The sequence below is a fragment of the Hevea brasiliensis genome, chromosome 12 (genome assembly GCF_030052815.1).
Source record: "Hevea brasiliensis isolate MT/VB/25A 57/8 chromosome 12, ASM3005281v1, whole genome shotgun sequence".
In the NCBI taxonomy this organism is placed as follows: domain Eukaryota; kingdom Viridiplantae; phylum Streptophyta; class Magnoliopsida; order Malpighiales; family Euphorbiaceae; genus Hevea; species Hevea brasiliensis.
In genome coordinates this window covers 6,805,307-6,823,198 of record NC_079504.1, presented here as the reverse complement: position 1 = coordinate 6,823,198, position 17,892 = coordinate 6,805,307, and the positions used below count along the sequence as shown (strand labels likewise).

Genomic DNA, 17,892 nt, shown 5'->3' with positions numbered 1-17,892 from the left:
GGTCCCAAGAAGATCTCAAGCCGTGTCTACCCGTCCTATCCATAGTCCACACCACATCACACGCCAACGCACGCTGCTGCTCCAAATTACCACAACAACATCCATGGCACGCTAACAGTTATGAATGCAACATAAATCATGCCTAGAGTTTAACTACATAAATATATGCATATAAGTGATGCATGGGCATGCTTGAACATATAATAATATCGAAATTACAATTAAAATTAATATTTTACTCACAGACTTAACGGTGGTCAATGAGGCGGCTGGGCGAAAGAAGAAGGCTGTCCCGGCTCACCTGATAATTACATTACAATTTTTAATATAAATGACTCGATACAATCAAGAAAAGACCAAATACGTCCTAAGTCGTACCGAAAATCCGGCAGAGTCTCCCCTATACCTAGGACCTACCCAACCTGCAAAATGGCTCAAAACGCACTTCTATATTCACAATCCATATATCCACAGCTCAATCATATCACACAGCCCCTCCTGGGCCCATCAAATCAGTCATCCATCACAATATGTAAAATTTCAATTTAGTCCTTATAATTGATCATTTTTGCAAAAACTACCCAAACAAGCTCTAAAAATTCTAAAACATTGCTCCACGGTCCTTAGCAATATTACTAGGCTATTGCAAAAAGAATCATAATTTTCTAAGCTACCACGAATATTTTATGGATTTTTAATCCTATTTAAGCACTAGAAAATTACGAAAAAGCAAGGTTCGGGTTTACCTTTGCCTATTCCGACTTCGGGAACGCTCTCGGGACATCTGACAATGGGGGGGGTAGCCAAAACCTTGGTCCAATTCGGAGACTTTTCCGGTAACGGGTTTGTCTGGCCGGAAATTCACAGACATGGACAACTGTCGAATTTCCGCGAATTGAGGATACCTACACGAAGCCCATAACACGGGGGTTAGTACATAAATTTTCAGAATTTTCTAAGCTCATTTAATGCTCGGAAAAACACTGCGAAGTTTCGTGGGACCCACCGAAAAACGGTGTCGAAAAAATTCGAAATTTATGTCACCGCGAAGCTCTCGACGAGTGGAGCGCTCGGGTACTCTCGGTTTTCTCATGGGATTTACGGTTTGTGAGAAATTTAGCTCAAAAGTCGAAATGGGCTAAAAACTTCCCGAGCAAAAATCGGACAAACCGCTCGATGGATTTCGGTGTTCTTGGTGTCTATGGAAAGCTCTCGTCGAGTAGATGATTTTAGACACAAGACCCAGTCCGATTGGTGGCCGGATCGACCGGATTTTGGCCGGGGAAGTCGAAACGCCCCGCGAGCGAGGGAGGGAGTTCGCGCGTTCCGGCGATTTAGGCGGCGGCTGGTGAGGAGGTGGGAGGCGGCCGTCGGTGGGTGGTGGGGAGGTGGTGGCGGCGGGGAGGAGAGAGAAAAGAGAGAGAGAAGGAAGAGAGGTCGACGCGCGCGGGGAAGGAAAGAAGAAAAAGGAAAAGGCCGGCTCGATTCGACCGGTCCGATCCGGTCCAGTTCGATTCAGCCGGTCCGATTCAAGATACAAAATTTTGAATTTTTACTCTGCCTCGGGACCGAAACGAGATCCAAAAATTCAGAAAAAATTCCAGAAAACTCAGAAAAATACGTAGACTCCAAATATATTTTTAGTTTTGCCACGTGGTCTTTAAATTAATTTTTAAAAATCATCAAAGTTTATATTTTTGAAAAATCGAACCCGATTTTTAAAATCCGAAAAATCTAAAAAAAAAATTCCTAAAATTTAAATAAAATTAAAATATCAAAAATGCTCATAAAATTTAAAATTTTGGGGTGTTACATTCTTCCCCCCTTACAGAAAATTCGTCCTCGAATTTTTACACAAGGCAGAATAAAGTACATGATTATACATTGAACAAATAAGGGTACTTACTACGCATGTCCCGTTCTGACTCCCAGGTGCACTCTTCCACCGACTGACTCCTCCACAAAACCTTAACATAGGGATCTGTTTTGATCTCAGCTGTCTCACTTGGTAGTCCACTATGGCTACAGGCTGCTCCTCAAATGTCAAATTCTCTTTTAGCTCTATCACATCCGGCTGTAGTACATAAGAAGGATCTGGAATGTATTTCCTGAGCATGGAGATGTGAAACACGGGATGAACGTGAGAAAGGTTGGGTGGTAGCTCCAACCGGTGAGCAAGCTGCTCCAACTCTATCGGTAACCTCAAAGGTCCGATATACCGAGGTGCCAACTTGCCCTTCTTTCCAAATCTCATGACTCCCTTCATTGGAGAAACCTTCAGAATACATAGTCGCCATCGCAAACTCCACATCCCTCCGTCTGGGTGCATAACTCTTACGCCTCTTGAAAAGTTGTCTTGATCGTTCACGATTAAAGGAACTACCTCTGAAGTGTACTACACTAGGTCTACATCATGCACCTTCGCTTCCCCCATTTCTGTCCAACATAGAGGAGACCTACACTTTCTTCCATATAGTGCCTCATAGGGTGCCATCCCTATCTTTGGAGTGATAATCATATTGTAGGTAAACTCCACCAAAGCTAGTCTCATCCCATTGACCTCCAAAATCCAAAACACTCATGCGAAGCATGTCTTCCGATGTTTGGATTGTCCTTTCAATTGTCAATCTGTTTGAGGGTGGAAAGTCATCAAGTTCAAGCGTGTGCCAAGTGCTTCTGCAACTTTCTCCAAAACGAGAAGTGAGCGGGGCCCTCATCGGATATTATGGAAGCGGAACTCCATGCAATCGACTATTTCTCGAATGTAGAGCCGGGCATCTTGTGCCATAGAGTATGTAGTCTTCTGAGGCAAGAAGTGAGCTGATTTGGTCAGCGATCTATAATTACCCATATCGAATCACATCCTCGCGTACGAGGCAACCTTGATCCACAAAATCCATAGTGATCATTTCCCACTTCCATTGCAGGATAGGGAGCTCTTGCAGCTTCACGGCGGTCTCAGTGTTTAAACTTCACCTTCTGACAAGTCAAGCACTTGGACACAAAGTCTGCTATGTCTCTCTTCATACCATTCCACCAGTAGCTATCTTTCACATCATGGTACATCTTGGTGGAGCCTGGGTGGACATTGTACAGTGTATAGTGTGCCTCTCGCATGATTTTATTCCTGAGATTGTCCACCTCGGGCACACATATCCTAGAACCTTGCACTAGGGCGCCATCATTGGCAAATCCAAACTCACCACCTTCACCTTGCTGTACTCTTTCTATGATCTTCATCAATTGTTGATCTCTGTGCTGGGAAACTCTAACTCTGTCTCTCAAGTCTGGTCTCACTGAAAAATGAGCCAGCAATACCCCCTCATCTGAAAGATCTAGGATTAAACCTTGATCCATCAACTCATGTACTTCTTGAATCAATGGTCTCTTCTCTGCTGAGATGTGCGCCAAACTACCAGAAGATTTTCTACTCAAAGCATCTGCCACTACATTGGCCTTCCCAGGGTGGTACTAGATGGTGCAATCATAGTCTTTCAGAAGCTTCATCCATCTCCTCTGTCTCAAATTTAAGTCCCTCTGTTGGAAGATGTACTTCAAACTCTTGTGATCGGTGTATATCTCGCACACTTCACCATACAGGTAGTGTCTCCAGATTTTTAGTGCAAAGATTACAGCCGCCATTTCCAAGTCATGGGTGGGGTAGTTCTGCTCATGCCTCTTCAGCTGCCTTGAAGCATAAGCCACTACTTTTCCATTCTGCATCAAAACACACCCTAGGCAACTCTGGAAGCGTCACAGTACACGGTGTATCCTTCACCACTCATAGGTAGTGTCAACACAGGGGCAGTGGTTAGACACTCCTTAAGTGTCTGAAAACTCTTCTCACAGTCATCTGTCCAAATGAATGGAACGTTCTTCCGAGTCAACTTAGTTAAGGGAGCCGCTATCCTGGAAAAATCTTGCACAAAACGCCTATAGTAGCCAGCTAAACCCAGAAAACTTCGCACCTCAGTGACTGTTGTAGGCCTAAGCCAATCGATCCACGACTTCAATTTTCTTGGGATCCACTTGAATGCCATCACTAGAAACCACGTGTCCCAAGAATGAGATGCTTTCTAGCCAAAATTCACATTTCGAAAATTTGGCATATAACTGGTGCTCCCTCAAAGTCTGCAACACCATCCTCAAGTGCCACACGTGTTCTTCCTCGGTCCGAGAGTATACCAGAATGTCATCTATGAATACGATGACAAAACGGTCCAAAAATGGCTTGAACACCCTGTTCATCAAGTCCATGAAGGCTGCTGGTGCATTAGTGAGTCCAAAAGATATCACCAAGAACTCATAATGACCATATCTTGTCCTGAATGCCGTTTTGGACATGTCCTCATTCCTGATCCTCAATTGATGGTAGCCTAATCGCAGGTCTATCTTGGAAAAGAATCTAGCTCCTTGGAGCTGATCAAACAGATCATCGATCCGAGGAAGTGGATACTTGTTCTTCACAGTCACCTTGTTCTTTATGCGTAGTCAATACACAACCTCAATGACCCATCTTTCTTTCTTACAAATAGCACAGGAGCGCCCCAGGGTGAAGTGCTCGGGCGTATGAAACCCTTGTCCAAAAGCTCCTGTAGTTGCTCCCTCAGCTCCTTCAATTCTGCTGGTGCCATCCTGTAGGGTGGCATGGATATGGGAGTTGTACCCTAAACAACATCAATGCAGAACTCTATTTCCGTTTCTGGTGGCAACCCTGGAAGCTCCTCAGGGAAGACATCTATAAATTCTCTGACAACAGGAACATTTTCCATGCTGACACCCTCGACAGATGTATCTCTCACCAATGCCAAATACCCTTGGCATCCACGCCTCAACATTTTTCTAGCACTAATTGCTGACACCAAGCAATATGGAGCCACGCTCTTGTCACCATTAAAGCTAAACTCTTCCACACCAGGTATGTGGAAATGCACCTTTTTGTTCCTGCAGTCTAAGGTGGCATAATGAGTTGCCAACCAATCCATCCCCAAGATTACATCGAAATCCATTACTGGTAGAGGAACCAAGTCTGCTGGGAGGATCTTTCCATCCACTACTCTTTGGGCTACCGGAAAAACCATATCTACATCTATGTTGTCACTAAGTGGGGTAGCTACCGACAAAGGGCATTCTAAAGTTGTAGGGTTTCTACCCAATCTCATGGCAAACACAGGGGAGACAAATGAGTGCGTAGCACCCGGATCTATTAAAACACGAGACTCATAGGAACAGACCAGAAGAATACACCGCCTGGCGCATTTGAAGCTTGAGCATCTGGTAGGTCGGGGTGAAAACCGAGCTTGACCCTACTGAGTGGCGTAACCACGATCGACTTCTACCTCTGATCCGCCTCCAAATCCACGTCCCCCTTGTCCTCGGCCTGTTGGCTGAATCGCCCACTGCCATGCTGGAAGCACCCGGATACATCTGACGAGGAACATTTGCAACAGAACCCTGTGACCCCATCTGTGGCTCACTGAACACGGGGCATTCCCTAGCAAAGTGACTTGGTTGGCTGCATCTGAAGCATACTCCTGAACCCATTAAACAAGGTCCTGAATGTCCTCTTCCACACTGTGCACAAGGTGCCAAGGAGGATCCTGAACCAGACCCAGAACTACTGTACCCCGAACTGTGACCACTGCTGGATCCGTGCCCTGGTCTGAACCCTCGGGATTTGTGTCTAAAACCACTCCTTTTATTCCTGCTTCTTCCTTTGTAAGTAGTTTGGCCACCACTATCCGTAGTACCCATGTGGGGAACACCTGAAGAACCCTCTGCTCTGTTTTTCTTTGCTCTTCCGCTGTCATCCACAGCATAGCTAATCTCAATCTGTCTGGCTCGATCAACCACCACATCAAAAGTCTGATCAGACATCATGGCCAGGTTCGCATACCTCCTGTCAAGCCCCTTTAGGAATCTCTTCACCTTCATAGTTTATGTAGCTACTGCTGTAGGGGCATATCTGCTCAATTCTAGAAATTCTATAGCATATTCATCTATAGACCTGCCATTCTGTCTTAAGGCCTCAAAGGCCCACTGTTTCTGATCTCTGAAGCTTTCTGGCACAAACCGATTGATGAAAAGTTCCAATGGCCAGGCCCATGACAAACCCTCCATCCGAGGTAACACGTAGTCATTCATCCATTGTCTAGGCATAGGCCCCATGACATGCTGCATACACTCTATCAGTCTTCTATCAGTCAACTGTAATTCTGTTCCTGCCTGTCTGCAGGAATCCAAAAACCGATATGCATCGTCTGACACATCATAAGTACCAGGCACCAACTTCTTAAAATTGATTATCTGTTTGTAAGGTTCTCCTCTTGGTGCGGTGGACTGCTGCTGCTGAGGAGGGTGGACCATATACTGCGCCATCATATCGATGGTCCTCTGCAACCCGGCTAGAGTAGCTGCCATGGGGTCCATGGGACCCTATGCCACAAAAGACTGATCCTGAACTGGTGGCAGCTGCTCTTCTACTTGAGCAGCTCTAAGCCTCCTACCCCGCCTCCTCGGGGCAGGCACCTCATCCTGTGCCGACACCTCGTCAGGCACATCTGGTTCTAGTGCAGTGGCAGCTCTCCTGCTTCTACGCATTTTCCTGAAATTCAGCAGCATTAGCCCACAAAATTCAAAACAGCATGTTACACAACTCTATAGACTCATACTTATACATAATTATATGAAGCAGAAACTAGAAGCAAAGATGACAATGCAAGACGAATGTGGACCCTATTTTTCCGCATGTGACTCCTAGTGGACTCTTTCCAACACTTAGACAATTTTTCCCTAAGAATCTGGAGCCTAAGCTCTGATACCACATTTGTCACGACCCAACCTATGGGCCGGACCGGCACTAGGACACAGGCGACCTAAAGCCCCCGAGGCCCGTAGTAAGCCTAACTATTCACTTAACCCAACTCTAAGGCCCATCTGGGCCCAATATCAAGAAATCAACCGGACAGAGTCCGGCCATAAAATGGACCTACTAACGGGGAGTTTTTTGACTCACTCGACCTGTAAACACAGTAAATACTCAATTGGGGAGCTCAGCTCACCCTCCACATACTCATGTCATCATAAAAACATATGGGAGCTCAGCTCCCTCATCCAGTTCATCAAACATACATATCATTATATGTTTACAGGTCCAACATGATAATAATATTACAGACGAAAATCAAATAAATACTTCTAACACATGCGAAAATTCTAGGAGTTAATAAAATTACACAAACATTGATAAACCACCTGCGAGGGAAGAAAGCAGGTTAACCTCAAAAATATCCTCCTGTGGCCTGGAAAAATATTGAACAGGAGTGAGCGTTCGACTCAGAGAGTAAAATATCAATTTTAACCATAATCTCTATAACTATCTAAAACTAATGTACCCTGTAGAGTGAAATGCAACATCAACCACATTTTCACATCATAACATCAAAAAGGTAATTTAGAGCACTCACGCACCCTGTAACATCAATCATAATATATGGGGTGATCCCTATCTGACTCTCTTAAATCCAACTGGTGCAGTGAAGAACTCATTTCGGACTTCCACTTAATAACCAAATCGGGGTCCCAGTGAAGAACTCAAGCCGTGTCTACCCGAAGGACCGGTCCCAATGAAGATCTCAAGCCGTGTCTACCCGTCCTATCCATAGTCCACACCACATCACACGCACGCCAACGCACGCACACTGCTCCAAATTACCACAACAACATCCATGGCACGCTAACAGTTATGAATGCAACATAAATCGTTCCTAGAGTTTAACTACATAAATATATGCATATAAGTGATGCATGGGCATACTTGAACATATAATAATATCGAAATTACAATTAAAATTAATATTTTACTCACAGACTTGACGGTGGTCACTTGGTAGTGGCGGAAGAAGAAGAGGTATCGGCTCACGACAATTACATTACAATTTTTAATATAAATGACTCGATACAATCAAGAAAAGACCAAATACGTCCTAAGTCGTGCCGAAAATTCGGCAGAGTCTCCCCTATACCTAGGACCTACCCAACCTGCAAAATGGCTCAAAACGCACTTCTATATTCACAATCCATATATCCACAGCTCAATCATATCACACAGCTCCTCCTGGGCTCATCAAATCAGTCATTCATCACAATATGTAAAATTTCAATTTAGTCCTTATAATTGATCATTTTTGCAAAAACTACCCAAATAAGCTCTAAAAATTCTAAAACTTTGCCCCGCGGTCCTTAGCAATATTACTAGGCTATTGCAAAAAGAATCATAATTTTCTAAGCTACCACGAATATTTTATGGATTTTTAATCCTATTTAAGCACTAGAAAATTACGAAAAAGCAAGGATCGGGTTTACCTTTGCCGATTCTGACTTCGGGAACGCGCTCGGGACGTCTGACAATGGGGGGGTAGCCAAAACCTTGGTCCAATTCGGAGACTTTTCCGGTAACGGGTCTGTCTGGCCGGAAATTCACAGACTCAGACAACTGTCGAATTTCCGCGAATTGAGGATACCTACACGAAGCCCATAACACGGGGGTTAGTACATAAATTTTTCAGAATTTTCTAAGCTCATCTAATGCTCGGAAAAACACTGCGAAGTTCCATGAGACCCACCAAAAAACGGTGTCGGAAAAATTCGAAATTTATGTCGCCGCGAAGCTCTCGACGAGTGGAGCGCTCGGGTACTCTCGGTTTTCTCTTGGGGTTTACGGTTTGTGAGAAATTTAGCCCAAAAGTCGAAATGGGCTAAAAACTTCCCGAGCAAAAATCGGACAAACCGCTCAATGGATTTCGGTGTTCTTGGTATCTATGGAAAGCTCTCGTCGAGTAGATGATTTTAGACACAAGACCCGGTCCGATTGGTGGCCGGATCGGCCGAATTTTGGCCGGGGAAGTCGAGGGAGGGAGTTCGCGCGCGTTTTAGCGGCCGGCTAGCTGGGGAGGCTGGGAGGCGGCGCGTCGGTCATTTGGGAGTGCGGGGAGGTGGTGGCCGTGGCGAGGCGGGAGGAGAAAGAGAGAGAGAAGGAAGAGAGGTCGACGCGCGAGGGGAAGGAAAGAAGAAAAAGGAAAAGGCCGGCCCGATTCGACCGGTCCGATCCGGTCCGGTTTGATTCGGCCAGTCCGATTCAAGATACAAAATTTTGAATTTTTACTCTGCCTCGGGATCGAAAACGAAGTCCAAAAGTTCCGAAAAAATTTCAGAAAACTCAGAAAAATACGTAGACTCTAAATATATTTTTAGTTTTGCCACGTGGTCTTTAAATTAATTTTTAAAAATCATCAAAGTTTATATTTTCGAAAAATCGAACCCGATTTTTAAAATCCGAAAAATCTAAAAAAAAAAATTCCTAAAATTTAAATAAAATTAAAATACCAAAAATGCTCATAAAATTTAAAATTTTGGAGTGTTACATTGTACACCACGACAAAGCAATCTCAACTCCACTAATCGAAATCAATGAGGGAGGTGGCTAGCTGTTACACTCATTTCATATAGGCATTTTAAGGTAGTTTTGCATCCATTTTGCCTATATATTTTAGTATATTTTATGTTTTTAGCTTATTTATTAACCTTAGATACTTTATATTTGATTTTTGTTATTTTGTTATTTTTTTGTAGGTTTTTGTGGCAAATTGAGGATCAATGAGTGCATTAGGAAGTGTTTTGAAGAAATTTGGTGTTCTTTAAGCATGGAGGAAAGTTGAAGACATCAAGCCTTGAAAGAGTAAGTTAGCCGAAATTTGCTTGAGACTTTGCTTATGATGTTGCTTAGGGTATGTCATATAAGCTTAACCTTAAGCCTGTTCAAGTTGAAAGTCAAGTACGGCTTAAATCTTACATATTCAAGCTTTCACTCTAAAACCTGCTGAGAATTGCTGAAGAAGCTGCTTAGGGTAAGCGGCAGTGCTTAAGGTGCAGCATAAGTCAAGCTGAAAGTCAAGCATGAGCAGAAAAGTTCATTTTACTCCAAGTCTGTCGAGATTTGCTGAGGATTTGCTTAACCCTAAGCAGACAGTGCAACCACAGGCCAAAACTTGCTGAAGAAGCTGCTTAGGGTAAGCAGTATCCTAAGCAGACTGCCCAAAACGTGAATGACTCTAATGACTTGGATATTTTTACACCTCATTTCCTATCTACTCCTTGGCTCTTATTCACTTTTAGGGCAACTTTTTGGGACCATATAAATTCATCATTTTCTAGTTTTTGCCATAAGAGGAAACAAGAAGAAACAAAGGAAAGAAAAAAAATTATAAATAGAGAGAGGAGGAGGACACCATTTTTCTGAGGGAGGAGTTGCTGCAACCATCTTTGAGAGCTCCAGAAATCAGAGTTTTGGGTTCTTCTACCTAGGTTTTTCTATTTTTAGTTCTCTTATCATATTTTTCTTTACTTTTCCATCAATCTTTCTTGTAAATACCAATATGAGTGAGTAAACTCTTTGGATTTCAGAGTTGGAAAATATGTTTTAGATTAATTTGTGGATTTGGACTGGGTATTTCCATATTTTATATAAATATGAATTTTGATTCCTTCCTTGTGTGCTCGTTTTACTTGCCTAATATTGGTACCTATTGGATACTATGTTAATCTTTGATTGAAGGACTGAAAGGTGAAAGTCATTGATAGATAATCAAGGATTGGAACTTAAAATTACCTAGATTTAGAAATAAACTAGGATTTTAAGAGGAATTAATGATTGGTGATAAAACTTAATGGGTTTTAAAGTAATCAAATAACATACGAAAGTATGTTTGGTTATTTTAGAATACACTTTGGTTTGCTTGAAAAATATATCAAGGGAATTTAGAATCAATCACCTTCAGACTCTATTTTTTTTCCTAAAAATTGGAATACCCAAGACAAATTCTAATTAATTTATGCATAAACTCCCAACTCTGGAATCACTTTTAACATAATTAGACTTTGATTTAAATTACCTGTTATTAATTTAGTTTAATTGCAAACTAGATTTAAAATTTATTTGTTTGCTTTTTACCCATTTAAATTAGATTAATCAATTTATTTTACTCATTTACATTTACCATTTATTCATTAATCATTAGCCCAAATAATTGCTTCATTCATAGTTTGGTAGTCAAACGATAAATCCTTGTGGGAACGATACTTGACTCATCACTCTATTACTTGAGATGACCCGTATACTTGTAGAGACACGCACATCAAATTTTTGGCGCCATTGCTGGAGATTTGATTTTTGTTTGATATTGAATGATTGTTTGTTTATTTTATTTTATTTTATTTTTAATTTCTTTTACCATTTTACTTTGAGAATTTGTTTATTTTGTTTTTCAGGTACTTTATTTTATGAGAAGGACAAAAAGTGAAGAAATCAATTTATTCTTTGATCTAGAAATAGAAAAGACAGCAAGAGCTTTAAGAGCAGAATCTAAGAGAAGAAAAGCTCAATTTAAAGCTCAACAACAACAAGAAAGAGCATAAGAGCAAGAGCTGCTACAAGAAGAAATGGCCAACAACAATAACAACCATTCTGTGAAGGATCATGCCTATTCTAACATTGGGGATTTCATGCCAAGTATCACAAGACCAAGTGTTGTCCCAAAATAGTCCAAGAGGGGGGTGAATTGGACTTTAACAATTTTTTGGCCCTTGCTTGTAGCCTAATGAAAAATTGTGGCTTTGTTCAACTAGGTTCTTCTTAATATATAATGGCAGTGATATATATTTTAATAAAGTGTCCCTAAGTTGCAAGTCAAGCTTTAATCAATATTTATAGCTATCAAAATATGCATCACAAAACATTCAACTAATTTCTCATCACACTCATAAATCCTCAAATATACCAACTCAATAAATTCAATCAACATTCAAGGTCATGTATAAAAATTAAATTTGCACAAAAGTAAAGAGGTTAAGGTTAGAGAGATCAAACACAATGATTTTTACAGTGGTTTGGCTTAACTAGCCTACATCCACTCTCTCAAAGAACCCTCTTTGAGTCTTCTCTTCACTATTTGCTCTTTTAAAGGCAAGAGACCAAAAGCCCTTTACACTTTTTCAACACCAAGCTTTTACCAAGGCAGCTTGAACCTTTGACAAGTGCTATCACAAGCACTTACTCTCTCTCAAGCTTCAATAGGTGCTTGTACAACCTCTCTTAAATGCAACTTAATGTTTTAACACTCACTCTTACTCAATACAAATCAAACTATAAAGAAGAGATGAGTTGATTTGCCAATGGTGGCTCAAAGACTTTAAAGCTTTTGAATGAAAGCAATAAATGAAAATCAAGGTTGGAGTTTAAATGTAAGCTTTCGTCAAAAATAAAATAAAGTAAAGAAGGTGTATTTATAGTCCCAAATCATTTTAGACCATTTGAAACCTTTTTGGAACGTTATACACACTGCTCAAGATAAAATGGCCGTTATTTTGTCCTTTTGTGCCAAGTTGAGCAGCTCTGATCATTTAGCAAACTAATGAAATTTTGGCAACAGTAGTAAATTGGTTAGTAAACTAATGTTTTAGCAAACACATTAGCAAACTAATATTTTAGCAAACCAGTTAGCAAACTAAGTCAACAGCTGCATGTCTCAACTTGTAAAAAAAAATTTAGATCTTAAGAAAAATAAGTTCCAATAGCAGTATCCAAGGTCATGATGAGAAAAAGTAATCAAAAAATAAAGTTTCATTTTTGAGCTCCATTTGACTAAATTCTCTTCTATTCTTTTCACATAAGACCTTAAGACTCAATCTCTAACTTTATGACTTTCATACCTTTACTTCGAGTCTTGGCTTTCATATTCTCATTCTTTTCTCACTTTGAATTTGTCTTGGGATGCCTTTGAGTATTCTTCTTCCTTAAATGCAACTTCAAAAATTCTTTATGAATAAGAGAAGGAATCTACACATCATTTTAAAGTTGGGTTAGATAGATTCTGTTTGAGTTTTTTTTATCATCAAAATCAATGCTCATTTTGAGCGACACGGGGTCAACACCAAGAGTAGAAGCTAATAATTTTGAACTGAAGCCTGCACTCTATCAGATGGTACAACAATCACAATTTGGGGGAAGTCTAAGTGAAAGTCCACATGTGCTTCTAGCACACTTTCTTGAAATCAGTGATATGTTAAAGATAAATAGAGTTTCTGATGATGCAATTTGACTCAGATTATTTCCTTTTTCTTTGAAGGACCGAGCTAGAGAGTGGTTACATTCTTTGCCATCGGGTTCTATCACAACATGGGATGAACTTTCTCAAGCATTTTTAGCTCAATATTTTCCACCAAGCAAGATAGCTAAGCTAAGAAATGAGCTGACTTCTTTCAAACCTAGAGATGATAAGAGCTTGTATGAAGCATGGGAGAGGTATAAGGATTTGCAAAGGAGATATCCACATCATGGGATTCCTAAGTGGATGCTTGTTCAACACTTTTACAATGGAGTTTCACCAGCTATTAGAAGTACAATTGATGCATCGTATGGAGGTGATCTTTTAGAGAAATCTGAAGATGAAGCTTTTTTTGCTCTTGATAAAATTGCTTATAACAATTACCAGTGGAGTTGCTAGAGGAATGAGATTAAGAAACTAGCTGGCATGTTTGAGCTTGATGCCATGAATATGATTAATGCTAGATTTGATGCTTTAACAAGGAAAATGGACAAGCTAAGCATGAAAGTAGATTCTTCAGTTGGAGGTTCTAGTAATTTAGTAGATGTTGGAGCTGCAAATGTCAATTCTGTAGTTGATTTTTCTGCACTTAGTCAAGATTTTTCAAGTGAGCAAGTGGATTATGTGCGGAACTACAATCAAAGACCAGGCGGTAACCCATTTTCTGCAACTTATGATCCAGCAAGGAGAAACCACCCCAATTTCTCTTGGGGAGGTAGAAAAGGACAACACCAAAATTTTCAGCAACCTTCTGGGTATCAACAACATCAGAATTTTCAGCAGAATAGAGGTCCTCCTCCTGGAATTTCCAAACCTCAAAATGCACCTGCTCCACCACAACCACAACAACCTCTACCACAACAAGCACAACCAGACAAGACAGCTAAATTGGAAGCTATGATTGAGACTCTACTTGTGAGCCATCAAAGTCAATAAGATATGATTTCTCAATTAACATCTAAAGTAGATCAAATGGCAACACACAATAAGATGTTAGAGAATCAAATAGCTCTTCAAACAACAAAACATTTGGGAAGCTCCCTAGCCAACCAGAAAATTCAAGGGAGCATTACAAGGCTATTATATTGAGAAGTGGAAAAATATTGGAGAGTGGAGGTAAAAAGATTGAAGAGAAAATTGAAGAAGAGAAAAATAGAGAAGGAGATGAAAAAACTGAAGTTGAAGTTAGAATTGAAGCTGAAAAAGAGAGTTCAGTGGAAGAAAAAGGAAGTAAAGAGAGAGAGAGTAAAGAGGAAGAACCTAAATATGTAGCACCTAAAGACTACATGCCACCTTTACCATTCCCACAAAGGTTCCAAAAAGTAAAGTTGGATAAACAATTTTGGAAGTTTTTTGAGGTATTGAAGTCTTTGCATGTGACTATTCCTTTTACTGATGCCTTAGCACAAATGCCTTCATATGCTAAATTTTTGAAGGAGATTTTGTCTAATAAGAAGAAGTTGGAAGAATTTGAGACCGTAGCTCTCACGGAAGAAAGCAGTGCTATTTTGCAAAATAAGCTTTCACCCAAACTGAAAGATCCTGGTAGTTTTTCCATACCATGTCACATTAGGGATATCAGTATAGATAAGGCTTTATGTGATCTTGGAGCCAGTGTTATTCTAATGCCATTGTCTATCTATGAGAAAATGAAGATTGGAGAAATGAAGCCTACCACCATTTCACTACAGTTAGCAGATAGGTCTATTAAATTTCCAATTGGGGTGATTGAGAATGTTCCTCTGAAAGTTGGAAAATTTTTCATACCGGTAGATTTTGCAGTATTGGAGATGGAGGAGGATGTACACATTCCTATTATTCTTGGTAGACCTTTCCTTGCTCGCTAGAAATTTGTGATTGATATAAAAAATGGAAGGCTTACATTAGAAGTTGGGGAAGAAAAAGTTGAATTTAATTTGTTTCAAGCAATGAAAAAGAAAGATGATTTAAATTCATGCTTGAGAATTGATGTGATAGATGAAGTGGTCAAGAAGTGCTCAAAAAGCAACATTCTGAAGATCCCTTAGAAGCTTGTTTGGTTTACAACATTAAAAAAGGGGGATGAGATTGAAGAAGCTGCAAATTATGCTAAAATCTTGGAAGGAAATCCACCTTTGCCTATGGCTAGTATTGAGAAGATTGGAGATTTGAAGCAAGATACAACTTCATCATCAATGCTTGAAAAAAGTGAAGCACCGAAGGTAGAGTTGAAACCTCTTCCAACAAATCTCAGGTATGCTTTTCTTAGTCAAAATTTTACATATCCTGTGATTGTTAGTGCTAAACTGAATGATTGTGAAGTTAAAAAATTATTAAGATTTCTTAGAAAGCATAGAAGGATAATTGGTTATACCATTGATGATATTAAAGGAATACATCCTTCGGTGTGCATGCATAAAACTTTGTTGGAAAATAATCATAAAGCCTTTAGAGAGTCACAGAGGAGATTGAATCCAAATATGAAAGAGGTTGTGAAAAAGGAAATCTTGAAATTGCTTGATGCGGGTATCATTTATCCTGTTTCTGATAGCAATTGGGTAAGTCCAGTTCATGTTGTACCCAAAAAGGGGGGGCATCATAGTAGTGAAAAATGAAAATGATGAACTAATACCTACTAGGACTATAATTGGATGGAGAATGTGTATATACTATAAGAAGCTGAATAATGCAACTAGAAAGGACCATTTTCCATTACCATTTTTAGATCAGATACTTGAGAGATTAGCTCATCATTCTTATTTTTGCTATTTGGATGGCTATTTAGGGTTCTTTCAGATCCCTATTCACCCGGATGATCAGGATAAAATCACCTTCACATGTCCCTATGATACCTTTGCATATCGAAGGATGCTATTTGGATTATGTAATGCCCCAGCTACATTTCAGAGATGTATAATGTCCATATTTTTTTGACATGATTGAGGACATTATAGAAGTGTTCATGGATGATTTTTCTATGCATGGTAAATCTTTTGATGAATGCTTATCTAACTTGTCTAAAGTTTTACAGAGATGTGAAGAGTTTAATTTAGTTTTGAATTGGGAAAAAGTGTCATTTTATGGTACAAGAAGGAATTGTTTTGGGACATCTTGTGTTAAACAGGGGTATTGAGGTGGATAAAGCAAAGGTAGAAATGTAACATCCCTTACCCATCTACAATGTAGCCAAGCGAGGTGTGCTACATTTAGTGCTGGAGCATCCTATCTTATCTTATTTTATTCCTTTAATCATTTTCAAGTTATTATTTTTTAATATCAATTATTTTTCTATGGAGAAACAATGGAGTTTTCCCTATTTTATTTCACATTGACGTATTTTACTATTCACCTGCTTGGAATTGAACAATATTTTCAAAATAAAATCTCATAATCATCTCATATTTCAATATCATCCATGTATTTCAATTCTCATATTCATTTCCATCTACTTTCATTCATACTCCATTCGCATATCAAATTATCATATTTCTATTAATTTATATGATTTATAACTAATTGAATAAATTTACAAATTACATGATATACAAATTAATTACATATGAACTAATCAATTTATTAATTTACATCACATAAATATTTCTTATAAATTCTTAGTTTACAATTCTTAGATTACATTACAACATACAAAATATTTGTAATATACAAAATACATAAAATGACTTATATGGGCCCTATCTACATGCATTGCTGAGGAGGTGACAGCCTTGAACCCTTCTGACACTTCTGCAGATCTGGACTTCAAAATTCCAGTCTAATATCCATTGGGTTTTGCCTTCAGTACCTACGCGATACGCGAAGGAAACAAATCCATCGCGCTAAGCATTTCTGCTTAGTGGTGCAATAATATAACAAGAACTAATGTATACAAATAAAGAAAGAATCAAACATTCTAAATATTAAAGTATCAATTTGATTTAAAATGACATTTCTAGTATTAACTATCTTATATGCTAATTCGTTCCTCTTTGAAAATACTGAGTTTATAGCCTTACAGTAATAATATTCAATATATATTTTATTCTAGGAGCATTATATTTGAGGTCTCTCTACGATTCTGTAAATTATATTTTTGTTATGTTTCTATTGCTAATCTCTTCTTCACATTTTATTTAATACTTTTAATGTTTTTATTTGCTAATATGCTTAAATAATTTCAATAATTTACACTGCCCAGGTAACCTATGACAGGCTAACTAAACTGGATAACAGGTCGTTGGCATTGGACACCGCGGTGCCTCGGGCCGTCATACTATGGGACGCGGAACGTCAACCACTTATGCAGTCAATATGGCTAAAAAGCCATGATAACACATAATCGGGCATAAAAGCCATGTGTGCGGACATAAAGCCATGAGTGTGGGCATAAAGCCATGAATACAGGCATAAAGCCTTTCGTAGTACTGCTAAAACAATACCCTATTGACATGCCAATCTATCCAATCTGACACACGTGTCTAGGTAATACATGGGCACATAGTACTATTAAATGTTAATATATTGTGTTTTATGACTTCATTATTTCATGACAAATTTCATAATTTATACATTCATTTGATAATTCATATGATTACAATTCTCATCAATGGTTCTCATGCACCATTGTACTTAAAACATTCTTCTATGTTTTAGGGTCACTCAAATTCAAAAATCACAATTCACTAATCATATTATATTTTATCAATCATAATGGCTTTTTTAATTTCTTTTATTATTTCTTATATTTTTTGGGTTA

General features: G+C 39.3%; 1 non-coding gene across 1 annotated transcript; it reads right to left on the bottom strand.

Annotated features, from left to right (window-relative positions):
• Positions 1–13,289: 13,289 nt before the first annotated feature.
• On the bottom strand, positions 13,290–13,396 carry LOC131171687 (small nucleolar RNA R71). Its single transcript, XR_009142345.1, has one exon. It is a non-coding gene; the product is annotated as a small nucleolar RNA R71 (small nucleolar RNA).
• Positions 13,397–17,892: the final 4,496 nt, after the last annotated feature.